Consider the following 16,485-nt stretch of genomic DNA (forward strand, 5'->3'; position numbering starts at 1 on the left):
TCAAAAGTCAAATGCAATGCAACCTATTCTATGGTTCATAGATTTCTAAAATAAAATTGAAATTGATCCCAGAGGACCAGAAGGTATTGCAGTGTTTTGAAGATGAGCGATAAAAATAATTGTTCATTCTTACCAAGCAAAATATTATTTATGGGAAGAACAATGAGAAACCGGGAGATTCCACAGCCAGATGGGTGGCCTTGTGTAGACAAAACACATCTGATTAAATTTGGTACTTTGGTGTCAGGTAGACACAGCAAATATTGATAACTCATTCCATAATGGATTCCTTGTCTTTTTAGGATTCATATGGTCAGCCTTCTTATGAAAATTTAAAAACAAAGTTTGTTTTTTCAATAGTTATAGTCTGTTAAATTTTCATAAGAAAATTTATAATATATCATATGATATATTCAAATGGTAGAATCATAAAAGCTTTAAAGTTCATGTTTTCAGATATCTCCACAGGTTTGTGCCATTAGTATATCAGACTCACAAGTATATCATTACATCAGACTCACAATTATCAAAGCCTCAACAGTATTCAAATGTGATATTTACAAAATTTGATCACTGCAATTATATTGATATAATCTATACAGATGATATACACTAAGTTAACTGTTTAAGAGTGGTTTACTCTAGGTCCCCCAGGTAGTCCAAAATCTAGAAGGTTTTTGACACTATAGATTTGAATGATAATATTATTGTCATCCCCCTAAAATCAACACTAGTTTTTTGGTTGATTCTGGTACTCACGTGTGTGTGTGTGTGTGTGTGTGTGTGTGTGTGTGTGTGTGTTTAAAGCATTGGCCAAAGGTAGCAGGTGGCATAGATAGCTGACAAGATCTTTTGCTTTGCCAAAGTAGACCAGAGATTTTTAAAACAACTGATTTCAGATATTCTATAATTTCTACTGTCCGGGGGAGGCACTGAAGGTTTTTTATCATCTGTTGAGATGAGTTGATTACAAAACAGTTTTCCTGGTGTTCCTCTTTAACCAAAATCTTCTCCTTCTCTTTGGCCCTTGTTTTCTGAGATAAATCACTCTCTTTCTTCCCAAAGCAACATGAAAGGGGCAATTATACCCTTGGTGATTCTTAATTGTCCCAATTAACGAAGTCAGTTTCTGGAGTCTGAGCTGAAAATGAAGCTTACAATTCACCCTCAATACATGAAATTTGGTAAGTCAATTTGAATCTTTTTTTGTTTGGTCAAGAAAATTCAACTATTTGAATATTGAACTGCAGTCACTATACTGGTACTCTCAATTTAGCTTAGAATAAAAATGCGTTCTCTCCCTATATCCTCAGTTAAATTAAAGGGAAGAAAAACAAAACAAACAAACAAAAAACAATATTATCACTCAAATAGACTTTATTTATTTTTTACAGCCCAGAGGCCTTTGTTCTTCTTACAGCGATTCTGCTGTGAATTCGTACGGAATGGGCTCCAGCAGCTCAGGCTACTTTCCACTGGGTCTCACAAAGTGTGCTTCTCGAAGCAGGCTGGGGCTTCCCTTGAACCCAGGTAGTTTTCTCTTTGTCTTCCTTCTTTTTTTTTTTTTTTTTTTTGAGACGGAGTCTTGCTTTGTCATCCAGGCTGGAGTGCAGTGGCATGACCTAGGCTCACTGCAACCTCCGCCTCCTGGGTTTAAGTGATTCTCCTGTCTCAGCCTCCCAAGTAGCTGGGAATACAGGTGCCCACCACCGCACCCAACTAATTTTTGTATTTTTAGTAGAGATGGGGTTTCACCAAGTTGGCCAGGCTGGTCTCAAACTCCTGAGCTCAAGTGATTCGTCTGCTTTGGTCTCTCAAAGTGCTGGGATTACAGGCATGAGCCACCATGCCTGGCCTGGCTTCCTTCTTTTTCTGATTATTTTCTTTCACATGTTTCAGGATGCTATCTTGGCTCTTCAAGTGCTTAAAATGCTGAACATGTATATTAATTCGCTTGGCAAGAACCTTGCCCTTACCTTGTTTGCTGACAACATTGCCAGCAGCATGCTGGGGAACATTGTAGACTCTTCCAGTTTTGGATGGCAACCCTTGCAGGGCATTCCGTTTTGAACAATATCTATTCCCTTGATGTCTACAATATCACCTTTCTTGTAGATTCCCACTTATGTACCTAAAGGAGCAACTCCATGTTTTCCAAAAGGCCTGAAAAACATATAGCAGGTACCTTGTGTTTTTCTCTTTATGTTTGTCATTTTGGTGAATTACTGGAAAATGGAGGTTCAGGCCAAAAGGCTTAACCAGATATTGTTTTAAGCAGTAAGTTTTTACTTTTTCCGAATATGTTCCCCTTACATCAAATAAGCATTTTCTCCCTGTGTTAATGCTAATTAATTTGCCAGTGACCATCAATATATCAAATAACTTTACCAAATACTGTTGTAAAAAGCACTGTACTGGCCCAATAGACAAATTAAAACCTAGGTTATGTAATCTAGATGTGCCCCTTGCTTACATGTGGGAGAATTGGAAAGATTCATTTATTAGTGACTGTAATATACAGAGGAATTTAAGTTAAAAGATGTTTTGGAAAAATTCAAATATTGTTACTAAGGGGAAGTAAAAATAAATATATATGTTTCACATCCCTCGGTCAGAAGAAAGCAAATGCAGTATCTATCAATCCAAATCAAAAAAATAAACAGCAAGAAAATACAAATACTTTATACTCTTTATACTCTATTAAAAGGCAAAGACTCGGCCGGGTGTGTTGGCTCATGCCTGTAATCCCAGCACTTTGGGAGGCCGAGGTCAGGAGATTGAGACCATCCTGGCTAACACGGTGACACCCCGTCTCTACTAAAAATACAAAAAAATTAGCCGGGCTTGGTGGTGGGTGCCTGTAGTCCCAGCTACTTGGAAGGCTGAGGCAGGAGAATGGCGTGAACCCGGGCTACAGAGCTTGCAGTGAGCCGAGATCATGCCACTGCACTCCAGCCTGGGTGACAGAGCGAGACTCCATCTCAAAAAAAAAAAAAAAAAAAAAAAAAGGCAAAGACTCTCAGAAAGATTTGAAATCTGACTATATACTGTTTTACAAGAGACACACCTAGAACCAAATGATACAGAAAAGTTTAATATAAAAGGGCAAGCAAGCATTTTTTTAACATATTGGCAAATAGAAAAGACAAGCATACAATCTTTGTTTCAGACATTAAATAAGACAAAAGGTGCTTTTTTTACATTTTAAAGGGAACAATTCTCATTGCATTTCCAGCAGTCGTGATCCTTTATGAAAAATAATATGGCATTAAAATACTTGAAACAAAAAACTTTAGAAATACAAGGGAAAAGAGAAATTGAGTTGTTGTGGGTAAATTAAGGAAACTTTCCAGGCTTATTTAGAAAGAGGTATATGTACTATTTTCTTAGGCATTTTGGCTGGGCCTAGAATGAGCAGGCTCAGATATTTTTCTTAGTTTAGGTTATATCCTGCCCTAATAACAATGTTTATTAACAACTGTTGTAGAGATATCAACATCTGTAGAATGAAATTCATTATTTTTCCCTCCGAAATCAGTTCTGTCTTGGATGCTAAAACCCATTAAATTGCAACACAATTCACTCAAGCTGCTAAACTAAACATGTCATCCTTGGCTCTCTTTATCTCTAAAATGTATCTATTGAATCTGGCTTCTCCTCTCCCCCTCACTATCACGGTCTTATTTTAGGCTTTCTTTGATCTAACCAATGTTGTCCCTGGCACTGGACTCATACAAACCTGATCACACCATTTTCTTTAGAAACCTCTGTTAGTTTCCTTTGCCCAGACTATAGGATCAAAATCTAACTCCTTACATAGTTAAAATGCCCTTAACAATCTGCCCTTCTCCCCACATCTTTCCAGATTTATCTTTCTCCATTCTTCCTCTAATCTTCCATTCACTTAAAATGTATTGCTATGCTAAGTTTTAAATAATTAACCAAAACACCAGACACATTAATGACTGTTCTTTCACCTACATTCTCTCCTCTTAGAATAACTTTTTCTGATTCCTTTTTTTACTCATTTTTAAAATCTTTAAGTTGCATATAATTTACTCAGCATATATGTATGTGTGTGTATATATATGATATATAGTCATGTTCACTTACTTATGGGGTGATGTTCTGAGAAATGTGTCATTAAACAATTTTGTCATTGTGCAAACATCATAGTTTATTTACACAAACCTAGATGGTATAGCCTACTACACAACTAGGCTATATGGTATAGCCTATTGCTTCTAGGCTGCAAACTGGTACAGCATGTTACTGTAGTAAATTCTGTAGGTGATTGTAGCACAATAGTAGTTGTATATTTATTTATGTTTTGTTGTTTATAAGGTTTTTGTTAAAATTAGCTTTAGCATTAATAATACACCATACAAAGGTAAAATATGGTTTTCTCTTCTGAACAAAATGTGTAATATTAAAAGACAAAAGATTTTGTTTACTTGAGTGAACTGCAGGGAGAAAATGGAACAGGAGAGACAGATTTAGTTGGCCTCATGCTGTCTTTATTCGGTCTTACTGTTTGGGAAGCAGAATCTCCTCTCTATTAAATGGTAAATGTTTTTATCACTGTAGCTAAATGAAGGACTATTCTATAGTGACTCATGATCCTGTTTTGTGATATCAAGTGTCTTAAAACTTTGATATTTGACTGACTTTCCAATATTAAAATTAATAGTTCTAGCTTCAAACTTTTTGACCTTAAACTAACTTTTTTGGAGATTAGGTCCCTAAAGTCCAAGAGAGATATAGTAGGCTTATTAGACTTATTTGTTATGTTAGTACACAGTAAGCCTTATCAAATGTAAGGTGGTATTTAGCTTTCTTTGGGTTATATTTATATAGACATGTTGTTCATATATGTTCTAGTATTGTATGACATTCCTGAAAATCTGATATGTCTTGATATATGTTTTCAGTAATAATTATGATTATGTTAAATTGTTGTATGCCACAGAAATAAGCAAATTTCCTTGTCAATGGTGTCTTTGACTATGGCTGTCCTAAAACTTTTGTCATCCACAATTGTTGTTTTGCTTTGATCCTTCTCAAAAAGTGACTTATAATCGGCTACAGTTCAGGGCTTGCTTTGGAGGAATTTATGAAAATAAACTCTCTTCTTTTATTCTTTTTTGTAAAAACAGTAAAAGAAAGAAAGAAAGGAAAGAAAGAAAGAAAGAAAAAATATCATTTTCTTTTGTGTGTGTGTTCATTTGTATATCTTTCTTTTTTAATTTATTTTTCATTTCAATAGGTTTTGTGGGAACAGGTGGTGTTTGGCTACATGAATAAGTTCTTTAGTGGTGATTTCTGAGATTTTGGTGCATCATCACTCAAGCAGTGTACACTGTACCCAATGTGTAGTCTTTTATCCCTCATCCCCTCCCACCCTTTTTCCCAAGTCCCCAAAGTCCACTGTATCATTCTTATGCCTTTGAGTCCTCATAGCTTAGCTCTCAATTATGAGAGCATACGATGTTTGGTTTTCCATTCCTGAGTTACTTCACTTAAAATAATAGTCTCCAATTCCATGCAGATTGCTGCAAATGCCATTATTTTGTTCCTTTTTATGGCTGAGTAGTGTTCCATGTTGTATATATACCACATTTTCTTTATCCACTCATTGATTGATGGGCATTTGGGCTGATTCTATATTTTTGCAAATTGTGCTGCTATAAACATGCGTGTGCAAGTATCTTTTTCATATAATGACCTCTTTTCCTCTGGGTAGATACCAGGAGTGGAATTGCTGGATCAAATGGCAGTTCTACTTTTAGTTCTTTAAGGAATCTCCACACTGTTTTCCACAGTGGTTTTACTAGTTTACATTCCCACCAACAGTATAAAAGTGTTCTCCTTCACCACAGCCAGGCCAACATCTATTATTTTATTTTTTTATTTTTTGATTATGGCCATTCTTGCAGGAGTGAGGTGGTATCCCATTGTGGTTTTGATTTGCATTTCCCTGATAATTAGTGATGCTGAGCATTTTTTCATATGCTTGTTGACCATTTGTGTATCTTCTTTTGATAATGGCCTATTCATGTCCTTAGTCCACTTTTTGATGGGAGTATTATTATTATTATTATTTTGCAGATTTATTTGAGTTCTTTGTAGATACCGGACATTAGTCCTTTGTCAGATGTGCGGAATGTGAAGATTTTCTCCCACTGTGTGGGTTGTCTGTTAACTCTGCTGATTATTTCTTTTGCTGTGCAGAAACTTTTTAGTTTAATTAAATTCCATCCATTTATCTTTGTTTTTGTTGCATTTGCTTTTGGGTTCTTGGTCATGAAATCTTTGCCAAAGCAGATGTATAGGAGGGTTTTTTTCTGATGTTATCTTCTAGAATGTTTATGGTTTCATGTCTTAGATTTAAGTCTTTGATCCATCTTGGGTTAATTTTTGTATAAGGTGAGAGATGAGGATCCAATTTACTCTTTTACACGTGGTTTGCCAATTATCCCAGCACCATTTGTTGAATAGGGTGTCCTTTCCCCACTTTATGTTTTGTTTGCTTTGTTGAAGATCAGTTGTCTGTATTTGACTTATTTCTGGGTTCTCTATTCTGTTCTATTGGTCTATGTGCCTATTTTTATACCAGTACCATGCTGTTTTGGTGACTATGGCCTTATAATATAGTTTGAAGTTGGGTAATGTGATGCCTCCAGATTTGTTCTTTATGTTTAGTCTTATTTTGGATATGTGGGCTCTTTTTTCGTTCCATATGAATTTTAGAATTTTTTTTTCAAGTTCTGTGAAGAATGATGGTGGTATTTTGATGGGAATTGCATTGAATTTGTAGATTGCTTTTGGCAGTATGGTCATTTTCACAATATTCATTCTACCCATCCATAAGAATGAGATGTGTTTCCATTTGTTTGTGTCGTCTATAATTTCTTTCAGTAGTGTTTTGTAGTTTTCCTTGTAGAGGTCTTTAATGTCCTTGGTGAGGTATATTCCTAAGTATTTTGTCTTATTTTTCAGCTGTTGTGAAAGGGGTTGAGTTCTTGATTTGATTCTCAGCTTGGTCATTGTCGGTGTATAGCAGAGCTACTGATTTGTGTACATTAATTTTGTATCCTGAAACTTTGCTGAATTCATTTATCAGTTCTAGGAGATTTTTGTAGGAGTCTCTAGAGTTTTATAAATATATAATTGTATCATCAGCAAACAGTGACAGTTTGGCTTCCTCTTTACCAATTTGGATGCCCTTTATTTCTTTCTCTTGTCTAATTGCTCTGGCTCGGACTTCTGGTGTTAGGTTGAATAAAAGTGGTGAATGTGGCCATCCTTGTCTTGTTCCAGTTCTCAGGGGGAATGCTCTCAACTTTTCTGTGTTCAGTATAATGTTGGCTGTAGGTCTGTCCTAGATGGCTTTTATTATATTGAGGTATATCCCTTGTATGCCCATTTTACTGAGGGTTTTAATCATAAAACAATGCTGAATTTTGTCAAATGCATTTTCTGCATCTATTGAGATGATCATGTGATTTTTGTTTTTAATTCTGTTTATGTGGTGTATCACATTTATTGACTTGTGAATATTAAACCATCTCTGCATCCCTGGTATGAAACACACTTGATCTTGGTGGATTATCTTTTTGATATGCTGTTGGATTCAGTTACCTAGTATTTTGTTGAGGATTTTTGCATCTGTGTTTATTAGGGATATTGGTCTATAATTTTCTTCTTTGGTTATGTCCTTCCCTGGTTGTGGTATAAGGGTGATGCTGGCTTCATAGAATGATTTAGGGAGCGCTCTCTCTTTCTCTGTCTTGTGAAATAGTGTCAATAGTATTAGTACCAATTTTTCTTTGAATGTCTAATAGAATTCACCTGTGAATCTGTCTGGTCTTGGACTTTTTTTTTGGTTGGCAATTTTTTATTATCACTTCAATCTCACTGCTTGTTATTGGTTGATTCAGAGTTTCTATTTCTTCCTGGTTTAATTTAGAAGGGTTGTATATTTCCAGGAATGTATACATCTCTTCTAGGCTTTCTAGTTTATGTGCGTAAAACTGTTCATAGTAGCCTTGAATGATCTTTTGTATTTCTGTGGTATCAGTTGTAATGTCTCCTGTATTAGTCTGTTTTCATGCTGCTGATAAAGACATACCTGAGACTGGGTAATTTATAAAAGAAAGAGGTTTATTGGGCTTACAGTTCCACATAGCTGGGAGGCCTCACAATCATGGCAGAAGGCAAGGAGGATCAAGTCATATCTTACATGGATGGCAGGAGGCCAAAAGAGAGCTTGTGCTGGGCAACTTCCTCTTTAAAACCATCAGATCTTGGGAGATGCATTCACTATCATGAGAATAACACGGGAAAGACCCGACCCCATAATTCACTCATCTCCCACCAGGTCCCTCCCACAACATGTGGGAATTATGGGAGCTACAAGATGAGATTTCAGTGGGGACACAGAGCCAAGCCATATCATTCTGCCCCTGGACGCTTTCAAATCTCATATCTTCACATTTCAAAACCAATCATGCCTTACAACAGTCCGCCAAAGTCTCAACTCATTTCAGCATTAACTCAAAAGTCCACAGTCCAAAGTCTCATCCAAGATAAGGCAAGTTCCTTCTGTCTATGAGCCTGGAAAATCAAAAGCAAATTAGTTACTTGCTAGATACAATGGGTGTACAGGGATTGGGTAGATACAGCCATTACAAATGGGAGAAATTGGCCAAAACAAAGAGGCTACAGGCTCCATGAAAGTTCGAAATCCAGCAGGGGCAGTCAAATCTTAAAGTTCCAAAATGACCTCCTTTGACTCCGTGTCTCACATCCACGTCACGCTGATACAAGACGTAGCTGGCTTTGCAGGGTACAGCCTCCTTCCTGGCTGCCTTCAAGGGCTGGTGTTGAGTGTCTGCAGCTTTTCCAGGTGCACAGTACAAACTGTCAGAGGATCTACCATTCTGGGATCTGGAGGACAGTGGCCCTCTTCTCACAATTCCACTAGGCAGTATCCCAATAGGGAATCTGTGTGGGGGCTCTGACCCCACATTTTCTTTCTGCACTGCCCTAGCAAATGTTCTGCATGGGGACCCTGCCCCTGCAGCAAACTTCTGCCTGGGCATCTGGGCATTTCCATATATCCTCTGAAATCTAGGCAGAGGTTTCCAAACCTCAATTCTTGACCTCTGTGCACTCACGGGCTCAACATCACGTGGAAGCTGCCAAGGCTTGAGGCTTGCACCCTCTGAAGCCACAGCCTGAGCTCTACGTTGGTGCCTTTCAGCCATGGCTGGTGCAGTAACTAGGCTGCACACAGCACGGGGACCCTGGGCTCGGCACACAGAACCACTTTTTCCTCCTGGGATTCCAGGCTTGCAATGGGAGGAACTTCCACAAAAGTCTCTGACATGCCCTGGAGACATTTTCTTCATTGTCTTGGTGATTAACATTTGGCTCCTTGTTACTTATGGAAATTTCTGCAGTGGGCTTGAATTTCTCCTCAGAAAATGGGATTTTCTTTTCTATTGCATTGTCAGGCTGCAAATTTTCCAAACTTTTTTGCTGTTTTCCTTTTGAAACTGAATGCCTTTAACAGCACCCAAGTCACCTCTTGAATGCTTTGCTGTTAGAAATTTCTTCCACCAGGTACTCTAAATCATCTCTTTTAAGTTCAAAATTCCATAAATCTCTAGGGCAGGGGCAAAATGCCTCCAGTCTTTTTGCTAAGACATAACAAAAGTCACCTTTGCTCCAGTTCTCAACAAGTTCCTCATCTCTGTCTGATAATACCTCAGCCTGGACCTTATTGTCCATACTGCTATCAGCATTTTGGGCAAAGCGATTCAACAAGTCTCTAGGAAGTTCCATACATTCCTACATTTTCCTGTCTTCTTCTGAGCCCTCCAAACTGTTCCAACCTCTGCCTGTTACCCGGTTCCAAAGGCACTTCCACATTTTCAGGTAAATTTTCTGCAGCGCCCCACTCTGCTGGTACCAATTTACTGTATTAGTCTGTTTTCACACTGCTGATAAAGACATACCGGAGACTGGGAAGAAAAAGAGGTTTAATTGGATTTACAGTTCCACATGGCTGGGGAGATCTCACAATCATGACAGAAGGTAAGGAGGAGCAAGTCACATCTTACGTGGATGGCAGGAGGCAAAAAGAGAGCTTCCATTTTTAAAACCATCGGATCTTGTGAGACTCATTCACTGTCATGAGAATAGCACAGGAAAGACCCACCCCCATAATTCACTTATCTCCCACTGGGTCCCTCCCACAACACATGGGAATTATGAGAGCTCCAAGATGAGGTTTGGTTGGGGACACAGAGCCAAACCATATCATCTCTTGTTTCATTTCTAATGGAGCTTATTTGGATCTTCTCTTTTCTTGGTTAATCTCACTAATGGTATCAATTTTATTTATCTTTTCAGAGAACCAGCTTTTTGTTTCATTTATCTTCTATATATTTTTGTTTCGATTTCATTTAATTCTGCTCTGATCTTTGTTATTTCTTTTCTTCTGCTGGGTTTGGGTTTGGATTATAGTTTCTCCTGTTCCATGAGGTGTGACCTAAGATTGTCTATTTGTGCTCCTTCAGACTTTCTGATATAGGCATTTAATGTTATGAACTTTCCTCTTAGCACCACTTTTGCTATATCTCACAGGTTTTGATAGGTTGTGTCACTATTTTTGTTCAGTTCAAAGAATTTTTAAGTTTCCATCTTGATTTCATTGTTAACCCAACAATCATTCAGGAGCAGGTTATTTAATTTCCATGTATTTGCATGGTTTGGGAGGTTCCTTTTGGAGTTGATTTCCACTTGTATTCCACTGTGGTCTGAGAGAGTACTTGATATAAGTTCAATTTTCTTAAATTTACTAAGGCTTATTTTGTGGCCTATCGTATGGTCTATCTTGGAGAATGTTCCATGTGCTGATGAGTGGAATGTATATTCTGAAGTTGTTGGGTAGAATTTTCTGTAAATATCTGTTGAGTCCATTTGTTGTAGGGTATAGTTTAAATCCATTGTTTGTTGACTTTCTGTCTTGATGATCTGTCTAGTGCTGTCAGTGGAGTACTAAATCCCCCACTATTATTGTGTTGCCATCTATCTCATTTTTTAGGTCTACTAGTAATTGTTTTATAAATTTGGGAGCTCCAGTGTTAGGTGCATATATATTTAGGACTGTGGTATTTTCCTGTTGGACTAATTTTTTTATCATTATATAATGTCCCTCATTGTGTTTTTTAACTGCCGTTGCTTTAAAGTTTGTTTTGCCTGATATAAGAATAGCTACTCCTGCTCACTTTTGATGTCCATTTTCATGGAATATATTTTTCCACTCCTTTATCTTAAGTTTATGTGAGTCCTTTTGTGTTAGGTGAGTCTCCTGAAGACAGCAGAAAATTGGTTGGTGAATTCTTATTCATACTGCCTTCCTGTATCTTTTAACTGGAGCATTTAAGCCATGTACATTCAAAGCTAGTATTGAGATGGGAGGTACTATTCTATTCATTGTGCTATTTGTTGCCTGAATACCTTGTGTTTTTTTTTTCATTGTGTTATTGTTATTTATGTCCTATGAGACTTATGCTTTAAATAAGTTATATTTTGGCATATTTCAAGGATTTGTTTTAAGACTTATAGCTCCTTTTAGGAGTTCTTGTAGTGACAGCTTGGTAGTCGCAAATTCTCTCAGCATTTGTTTGTCTGGAAAAGACTGTGTCTTTCCTTCATTTATGAAGCTTAGTTTCACTGGATACAAAATTCTTGGCTGACAGTTGTTTTGTTTAAGTAGGCTAAAAATAAGACCTCAATCCCTTCTAGCTTGTAGGGTTTCTGCTGAGAAATCTGCCGTTATTTTGATAGATTTTAATTTATAGGTTACCTGATGCTTTTGCCTCACAGCTATTAAGATTCTTTCCTTTGTCTTGACTTTAAATAACCTGATTACTATATGCTTAGGTGATGACTTTTTGTGATGAATTTCCCAGGTGTTCTTTGAGCTTCTTGTATTTGGATGACTAGATTTCTAGCAAGGCCAGGGAATTTTCCCCTGATTATTCCCTCAAATATCTTTTCCAGACTTTTAGATTTCTCTTCTTCCTTGGGAACACCAATTATTCTTAGGTTTGGATGCTTAACATATTCTCAAACTTCTTGGAGGCTTTGTCCATTTTTTCTTATTCTTTGTTCTTTGTCTTTGACAGATTGGGTTAATTCAAAAGCCTTGTCTTCGAGCTCTGAAATTCTTTCTTCTGCTTGTTTGAGTGCATTGCTGAGACTTTCCAATGCATTTTGCATTTCTCTAAGTGTGTCCTTGATTCCAGAAGTTGTAATTGGTTTTTATTTATACTATCTGTTTCACTGAAGATTTTTCCTTTCACATCCTGTATTATGTTTTTGATTTCTTCAAGTTGGAGTTCATCTTTCTCTGGTGCCTCCTTAATTAGCTTAATAATTGACCTTTGGACTCCTTTTTCTGGCAATTCAGATTTCATCTTGGTTTGGATCCATTGCTGGTGAGCTGGTGTGACCTTTTGGGGGTGTTAAAGAACCTTGTTTTGACATATTACCAAAATTGTTTTTCTGGCTCCTCATTTTGGTAGACTATGTCAGAGGGAATATCTGGGACTCAAGAGCTGCTGTTCAGATTCTCTTGTCCCATGGTGTGCTCCTTTGATGTGTTGCTCTTCTCCTTCTCCTAGAGATGGGGCTTCATGAGAGCTGAACTGCAGTGATTGTTTTTGCTCTTCTGGGTCTAGCCACCCAGCAGAGCTACTGGGCTCCAGGCTGGTACTGGGAAGTGTCTGCAGAGTCCTGTGATGTGATCTTTCTTCAGGTCTTTCAGTCATGGATACCAGCACCTGCTCCAGGGGAGGTAGCAGAGGCGCGAAGAGGACTCTGAGGTTTCTTGGTTGTATTTTTGTTTAGTGCACTGGTTTTTCATTGGTTGGCCTCCAACCAGGGGGTGGTACTTTCAAGAGTGCATCATCTGTAGTTGCACAGGGAGGATCAGGTGGTAGGTGGGGCTATAGAGCACCCAAGAGATTATGTCCTTTGTTTTTGCAACCAGATGGGTGGAGAAAGACCATCAGATGGGGGTGTGTCTGAGCTCAGACTCTTCTCCGGCAGGGCGTGCTGTGGCTGCTGTGGGGGATGGGGGTGTGCTTCTCAGGCCAATGGAGTTATGTTTCCAGGGGGATTATGGCTGCCTCTGCTGAGTCACACAGGTCGCCAGGGAAAGGGTGGAAATCCGGCAGCCAAGGACTCACCCCACTCCACACGGCCTGCAGTCCTAAAGGCCAGTTCTCACTCTGACCACCATGCACCCCCAACAGCACTGAGTTTATTTCCATGCAGCCGGTGACCAGGGCTGAGAACTTGCCCCAGACCACCAGCCTCCCTGCTGAGAAAACCAGCCGACTCACAGCTTTTCAGAGTCTCAGGGAGCCTGTAGCAGTGATGCAGTCCCTTCAAAGGGTCTGTGGATTCTCTCAGCATTCCTGGTATGTTGCTGTGGTAGTTGGTGGAGCAGAAGTTCACAATGTGAGTCTCCACATGCTACTGTGTCTGTGCGAGTGGGAGCTGCAAGCTAGTCCTGCCTCCTATCCACCATCTTCTCTTCTAACTGTGTATTTAAACATAGGAAAGGTAATATGCTGCACTATGACATTATGATGACTACAATGTCACTAGGTGGTAGAAAATTTTCAGTTTCACTAATGATCTTAAGGGTATATACTGTCCATTGTTGACCCAATTGTATATCATAGTGGTCCTATGAAATTATAATATTGTATTTTTACTGTACCTTTTTATTTTTTACTTTTCTTTTTTACTATACCTCTTTTTTGGCAAAATGTTCAAATCTTTTGTGTGATTTTTATTAGATTGTTATGTATATTTGTGGAAAAGATATGTTTTATAGATACAGTTGTTGCTTAAAAAAACTTTTTGCAATGTTTATCTTTGAAATGTTCAGACAACTTTAAAAAATAATTATGGAAATGTTTGCATTTAGAGCTAGCATTCTCTATTTGTTTTCTATTTGCCTCATCCATTCTGTGTTACTTTATTTCCTGTTTACCCATTTTGTTTCAGTAGCATACTTTTTAGTATCTATTTTATTTCTGCTATTGACTTAATCATAATTATTTTTATTATTATTTGTATAGTTGCTTAAGTATTAACAAAACATATCCTTAGCTTATCACAGCCTATCTTTAAATAATAATATATTGCTGTACGTGTAATATAAGAACTTCTTAAGAATACCTTTTCATTTCTTCCCTACCATACCCTTTGGACTATTATTTTCATACACTTTATTTCTACACATATTACAAACTACACACTAACTTACTATTTTTAAAACAATAAATTACCTCTTGAATTTTTTCTTTCTTTTCTTTTTAAAAAAAAATTTAACAGTTTCCTCCTTGTGTTCAGCCTCTCAGTTTTTTTTTTTAACTTTTATACATGTGGGATACATGTGCAGGATGTGCAGGTTTGCTGCATAGGAAAACGTGAGTCATGGTGGTTTGCTGCACCTATCAACCCATCACCTAAGTATTAAGCCCTGCATGCATTAGCTGTTTTTCCTCTTCTCTCCCTCCCATGCCTCATCCTCCACCTAGACAGGTTCCAGTGTGTGTTGTTCCCTTCCCTGTGTCCATGTGTTCTCATCATTCAACTCCCACTTGTAAGTCAGAACATGTGGTGTTTGGTTTTTCTGTTCCTGTGTTAATTTACTGAGTATAATGGCTTCTAGCTCCATCCATGTCCCTGAAATGGACATGATCTTGTTCCTTCTAATGGCTGCATAGTATTCCATGGTGTATATGTACCACATTTTCTTTATCCAGTCTATCATTGATGGGCATTTGGGTTGATTTCATGTCTTTACTATTGTGAATAGTGCTGCAATGAACATATGTGTGCAAGAATTTTTTTCATTTGAAATAATTTTTTATATAGAAAAGTTGCAAAAATAATACAAAGAATTCATGTATTCTTTCATCCAGCTTCCCTTAATACTAACATCTTATATTAGCAAGGATAATTATCAAAACAAAGAAATTGACTTTGGCATAATACTTTTAAGCAAACAATAGATGCTCCTTGAATTCCATCAGTTTTCCAGTAGTTCATTGCTTCTATCTCAGGATCCAATCCAGTATTCCACATTGCAGTTACTTTTTATGTCTCTTTAGTCTCCTCTAATCAATGATAATTCTTGAATTTGACACTTTTAATGAATAATGGTCAGTTATGCTGTAGAGTGTCTCTCAGTTTGGTTTTGACTGTTTTATTCTTGTGATTAAATTGATACATCTTTGGCAAGTACACTGTAGAAGTGATGTTGTGTCCTTCCCAGTGCATCATATCAGGGTGTACATGATGTCAATATGTCTCAATACAGATGATATTAACTGTAATCATTTTCACTAAAATATTGTCTGCCAGGTTGCTCCACCATAAAATTATCACTTTCCTTTTTGCAATTAATAAATATCTTGGGCAAAACACTGTGAAACCACTCAAATATCATTTTTACTGAAAACCGTGCTCACTGATTTTAGCCGTCATCAGTGAGTTTTGCCTGCAGCAATTATTACTATGATACTTGTTTGAGGTTGATTTTGTATTTCCCTAATTTATATTTGTTAATTAAAATTTTTCTGTAATGAAGAACTATTTATTCTCCCATGTTTATTTATGTATTCAATTATTTAAAATATAATGTGAAGTCATAAATGTTTACTCCTTTGAATATTATTTAATATTATCATTTTTAATTTTGTGACTCATGCTATTCTAGCATTTTCTGACACCATGATATATTTCAGGTTCATTTTATTTTATTTTAATTTTTGCATCAGCCTTGGAATCAACCACTTCTCTGACTAGCCATGGTTCTTTTGATTGGCGAATGGTATTTAGAAACAAAGATCCAGGCACAGAGTACTTGTTACGGAAGTGTTATTGTTTTTAGGATCTCTCAAATGACAGGGTTTGGAAATATATGCAAGTATACTACTCACACATACATACAATTCTGCATTTATATTTCTATATATAACTTAACATATATTAATGCTCATGAATTCATAGTTATGCCTCCAATTGTAATCTGACACTATAGGGTTAATTCTGTTCTCCTTTTTCTTATTCGTAACTTCTTCCTTTGACAATGGAAACAGAGTCTCTTTATCTACAATATATTTACTTATTTGTTAGATCGTTGTATACACATGCTCCTATCAGAAACAGATTTACTAAGTACATTTGTGAATAGTTACTTACATGTTTAGCTTTATAATGTCCACACCAAATTCTAAGTTACTTAGATTAGTTCTTTTCTACCTCATTCCGTTCAGTGTGGTTATCCTATTCACTTGTAACATATTTAGGTTCATCTCTTACTGTCTTGTATTCAATTTTCGGATCCCCCAACAATTTGAGTGATTTTAATAACTATTTAGTTTTATG

The 16,485-nt window shown here is 37.1% G+C and overlaps 1 long non-coding RNA gene across 1 annotated transcript in view; it reads left to right on the forward strand.

Moving 5' to 3' along the window:
- LOC117975620 (uncharacterized) overlaps positions 1–16,485 on the forward strand; it is a 121,445-nt gene that overhangs the window by 88,398 nt on the left and 16,562 nt on the right. Inside the window, exons 3-4 of the long non-coding RNA XR_008620649.2 lie at positions 1,066–1,184; positions 2,116–2,181. This is a non-coding gene — a long non-coding RNA (uncharacterized LOC117975620). The remainder of the gene's footprint in view (positions 1–1,065; positions 1,185–2,115; positions 2,182–16,485) is intronic.

This window comes from Pan paniscus, chromosome 14 (genome assembly GCF_029289425.2).
Source record: "Pan paniscus chromosome 14, NHGRI_mPanPan1-v2.0_pri, whole genome shotgun sequence".
NCBI lineage: Eukaryota > Metazoa > Chordata > Mammalia > Primates > Hominidae > Pan > Pan paniscus.